The following is a 5,130-nucleotide window of genomic DNA, read 5'->3' on the forward strand; positions in this document are numbered from 1 at the left end:
CATTTTATCGACATTCTATCGACTACGTCTCATATTACTATCGAGGAAAAGTTGTATCGCGATGGATAAACCTAAACCTATCCAAACGTCTTCATGTAGCTTCTCCAAAGTTGTGTCCCAGCTCAGATTTCTGTGTTCAGTTTCAAACATCCGGAACTTCGTTTCAGATGCAAAAGTACAACAATGTGATCTGCTCGTTCTTTGTTTCATTTATTTTTAACCGTAAATTTTGTATGAAGTTAAAATACAGTTTCTCGTTGTCAGCCACGGTCCAGCTCCGGCCCACGCTCGGACAGGACCACTCCCTCCGCCGCCAAACGAGAGGCCGCCTTCTCTGGGGAAGAACCAGTCGTCAGCACGCACAGGTGAGCGGCGGTGAGACGCGGTGAGACACGTTTAGACTCGCTGTGAAAACGTCTCTGAGGATCTGAGACGGAGGATCATGTAGGTGACGCTCCGTCTGATGACGCTAACGGGTCGCTCTTTGTTCGTCCTCTGCAGGGCCTCTTCCTCCTCCTCCTCCTCCTTCAGGGCGCAGCAGTGTGAGGTCATCGCCAGCTCCTTCTCCTATTGGTCGGCCTGGCCCGGAGCCTCCTCGTGGGGGACCCGGCGGCAGACCTCCGCTCCCTCCAGACAGGCCGGGGACAGGAGGGGCCCCTCCTCCTCCACCGCCGCCCATGGGTAACGGCTTCCAGAACTCCCACCACAACCAGATACAAGGTGAGCGAGTCCTCGCGGCGCTGCGGGGGTTAAAATTAACGTGCGACCAAAGAGCGAAACTGATGCAGAGACGCTCAACCTGCTCCGCTCAGGGGCCACTGAGGCAAAATGACAGGAGGCCAGGGGCCAGTCACAGGGGCCGCAAACATGCTCTCAGGATTTTAGGATATTTTATTTAGGATTTTAGGACATTTCTAAGATTTCAGCATGTTTTCATGTTTTTAGGACCTTGGTAACATTTTAGGACAATTATAGGACTCAAGGTTGTTTCAAAGATTTAAGGACCTTTGAAGGATTTCAGGACATTTCTATGATTTTAGGTAAAATTTTTGGATTTCAGGACAATTATAGGACTTTAGGTTGTTACAAGATTTTGGGACCTTTCTAGAATTTTAGGATGTTTAAAATAGTTAAGGACTTTTAACGGATTTCAAGACATTTTTATGATTTCAGGATGTTTCTAGGATTTAAGGACATTTACACAAATTTTGGACATTTCTGTGGTTTTAGGTCAATTATGTGATTTTTGATTGTTTCAGAGATTTTAGGACATTGCTAGGATTTTTGGATGCTTCTAGGATTTTAAGACATTTCTCAGATTTTAGGACATTAGTGTCTCATCTGTGTCCTCTGTCCTCTGGGGGTGTGGGGTTGATCAACAAGCTGTTTTATTCACTCTGACACCTTCTGGATACTACAAGAAGAAAAACTATTCCCAGTGTGAATCACTTTATTTTTATCAGGAGTTAGAAAATGTTTTGGGGGGCCACCTGGCACCCTATCAGGGGCCAGATTTGGCCCGCGGACTGTAAGTTGAGCGTCCCTGCTGTAGTCCTTGCAGAGGACTGACGGTCTGTGTCTCTGCAGGAGAATCAGTTGCCCTCAGTGTTGTTTTTACACGAGTTCCAGCGTGTTCAGCTTCGGCAGAAACCCGCTGACCTCCTGTTCGTGTTGTTTTTGTCCCGCTGAGGGAGGGAGTTTGATTTGGGAGGCGGCGGGGACAAGACTAACTTTCAACCTTTGCTTTGGCTGCATTTCTGTCTTTGCATCGTGATAAATCGCAAGATTTTTTCTTGTGAGACACAAGCCCTCCGCTGATATTGTGTGAAACTAAAATGCTCTACGTGTGTGTTCACAGTGTGTGTAGTGGTTGTGTAGTGGTTGTGTCGTCAGTGTGCAGGACACAGAGCGGCTGACCTCTGACCTCTCTGACCTCCGTCTCTCTCTGCCGACAGATGAGTGGGAGTGTCGCTTCACTTTCCATCCAGTGTCAGAGCTTCCTCCACCTGAGCCCTACATGCCCTTCCCCAAGACCTACCCCAGCAAGCTGGCCAAGACCGACGGCAGAGGTCAGTCACGCACTCACGCACGCGCATGCACACACATGCACGCGCACACGCACGCACACGCACACGCACACGTGCACAACCACACGAGGCCTCGTTTAGAAGAAAGCGCCTCTACTAAAAATGTCTTTCCTTTGCATTTTTAAAAAATCCGTGTTCGTACGATAACAACGTGGAAACAATCCTCGTGTACACGGATCCACAAAAACAACCAAAAACGCTGCAGTCTGCACGCCAGGCCAGGAGCTGATCGTGTAACTTTGTAATGCCACACCATAGAAGAAGACCATGCACAAAGGCGCTCTTCTCCAGAGCGCTGAATATAAACAAACAAGAAGACGATGGTGAACACACGAGAACCGACAGCGTTAAAAACCTCAGCTCGGCAGGCCGCCATTGTTGTTTTTGTTGTCCTTGTGCTCGCACACGGCTGTTTGTCTAAAACATGATGCAGAAAGTGCCGCCGTGATGTCATCGTTCTCACTGGACCCGCACATTGTCAGTTTACACGGCGACAGAAGGATGGCGTTTTCATAAAGTTACACTCAGTTTTAAAAGTTTGCACTTACGGGCCCCAAAAGCGCTGTAGTCATGTGGACGAAAGGCCAAACCTCAACAAAAGTTTCACGTTTGATGCAACAGCGATTGCCGTGTAGACGGCCCCCGAATCAGAGCAAAGCAGAAATGGGATACAGAGAAGGCGATGCAACAATGAAACTAGAGTCAGGATAAAATTAAGATGCAGGAGGCAAAATATTAATGTAGAATCATGCAAAGTAATAGACCAAAAAGAAAACAACAGTTTCGATAAAAATGCATTTTTGAAAGTGATTTAGAAGAAGATAGTGATGTAACGAGCTGGAGATCCTCAGAACTGAGATATTTCCATTATTTTTTATGCACAATTTCAGTTTTCGGGTTTAATAGAAACCCGCCTGCAGCGCCACCCTGTGGAAGAATATGAAACAATGTCTGGAGAGCAACATGCTCACAGTCTGTGTGTCTGTGCTGCTTTTCAGGTCCTGGTAAGAAGGAGAGAGGAGCTCCTCCTCTTCCTCCTATACCCAGGTGAAGAAGAGGCTGCAGCAGCATCGCCTGGAACTACTTTCTCTGTTTCCGCTCTCTCTCTCTCTCTCTCTCTGTGTCACGCTTTGCTTTTTCCTGCAGCGTGTGGTTTCATCTGTGGACGGCGACGTGTGAAACGGACCCGAATTCTGGTCACCAAGTAAAGGCTGCGACTCTCGGTGTGGAGTTTCGGCAGCATCCAGAGACCAAAGCCTGTTTTTTAACTCCGACACATTCGTGCTCACATCAGAAGGCAGAAACTCGCACCTCTTTAGGCACAAATGTGTTTTACAACCGATGCTGCGGATGGAAAATATTATTTGGGCGGACTTTGTTGACCTGGTTGCTGTGAGACAGTATTTTAATGAAACTTGATCCACTTTATTCCATTAACTAACCTTTTCATCCTCTGCTTTCAGCGCTGACGCCTGCCAGATATGATATTTTACCAAACAGCGACTCTTTTATAAAACAGCACAAAGTCTGATGACTTTAAATAAAATAGCTCATGGAGTCCCAGGGTCACAGCTCAGGCTTATATTTCTGCTCCGGCGTTTCCCTCGAGCCTTTTTCTATTCAGATTGCATCTTCAGGCTGCTTAAATATTTAAGGAGATTCACGTTTTGTGCCTTAAACAGCGTGTGTGTTCAGCTGGTTTGGATCAACTCTGCAGGTGTTAAAACAGCAGCTCAGGTTGCAGCCATATGAGATTTTTTACGGTACGATAACCAGAAAATATCCCGGTTTCACGGTACGGCAGTAAACGGTGTTACTAGATTATTATTGTCAGTTGCAATGACCCTTAACCCTTTGAAATCTGGATTGACATCAGTTTTTTGTGCTGCGTTCAGACAAGTGGTCTGATTTCTTTTCTAAAAATCCTTTTGAAAAATCTCTTTTTTAAAAACTGATTTTTGGGTATTTTTCTAGTCGCATTTTACTCATTTCATGGGACATTTCTTGCAAAGTTGGTCAAGAAAGCCTTTTTCCCATGTTTTCAAAAGAAATCAAACCTTTTTTCTCAGCATCCAAAGGTTTAAACATTTGCAGAATCTGAACAGAAAACTGACTTTTCTTGTGCTGTGTGAGGAGACTGGTTTGATTTCTTTCTGAAAAATGCGGGTTAAAGCCAATGAGCAGCTCGACAAGAAATGTCCCAAAAATTACAAGAAATAAATAAAAGGTAACAAGAAAAAATACCATAAAATTTGTTTTAAAAAAGACTGGATTAGGAAATTATCTAAAAAGAAAAAGGAAAACATGTCCCGAAAACTATCATTCATTTTTACAATTATGTCACAGAAAAAATGTAATAAAACATAAAAAATATACAGATTTTTTCAGTGCCTTTTAGAATATTTTTTTGTTTGTTTTGGGGTTTATTAACTTTTTTTTTTATCTTATTTTCAGGTAATTTTCATAATTTTTTTTTCTCATTTTTGGACCATGTCTCTCCAGGTTTCAGAGGGTTAACTGAATGAACAAAGACAGTTTTTTTGTTGAACAGATGCTTTATTATATTTTAAAATTGAAACCATTTTTTAAATTAGGCATTTGAGGAAGAAAAGAGACGCGGTTTGAGATTCTGGGGCTGATTGTGCTTTTGGGTTGTTTTTTTTTCAGTACCACAGAAAGCCAGATACTGTATGGCGTCTTTAATTTGTCAAACCGTGAAACCAGCTGCGACCCTTGCCGCATGTAGACAGCTCAGTATAACAAGGTGTCTTATTATTATTCAAATGTAGAAAGACATGAAACCAAATGAAACATGGCCGCCACCTCTTGCCACATCAGGAGAAAGCGTGTGTTTAATTTGCCAAAGCCACATGTGCCTTCACAGTGTGTGTATTTACATCTGTGTGTGTGTGTGTGTGTGTGTGTGTGTGTGTGTGTGTGTTGAACCACTCGACGGTACTTCAGTTAAATGTGATGTGAGCGTGCATTTAATATTTTAAAGGACATTGTACGGTGTTTCGGCAGCGCTGGTTTACAGTTATTT

General features: G+C 44.0%; 1 long non-coding RNA gene across 1 annotated transcript; it reads left to right on the forward strand.

Moving 5' to 3' along the window:
• The first annotated feature begins 217 nt into the window (after window positions 1–217).
• On the forward strand, window positions 218–4,349 carry LOC121966450. The gene is made up of 4 exons (XR_006107585.1): window positions 218–365; window positions 502–720; window positions 1,956–2,069; window positions 3,086–4,349. It is a non-coding gene; the product is annotated as an uncharacterized LOC121966450 (long non-coding RNA).
• Window positions 4,350–5,130: the final 781 nt, after the last annotated feature.

Source organism: Plectropomus leopardus, unplaced genomic scaffold (assembly GCF_008729295.1).
Source record: "Plectropomus leopardus isolate mb unplaced genomic scaffold, YSFRI_Pleo_2.0 unplaced_scaffold24630, whole genome shotgun sequence".
Classification (NCBI taxonomy): Eukaryota; Metazoa; Chordata; class Actinopteri; order Perciformes; family Serranidae; genus Plectropomus; species Plectropomus leopardus.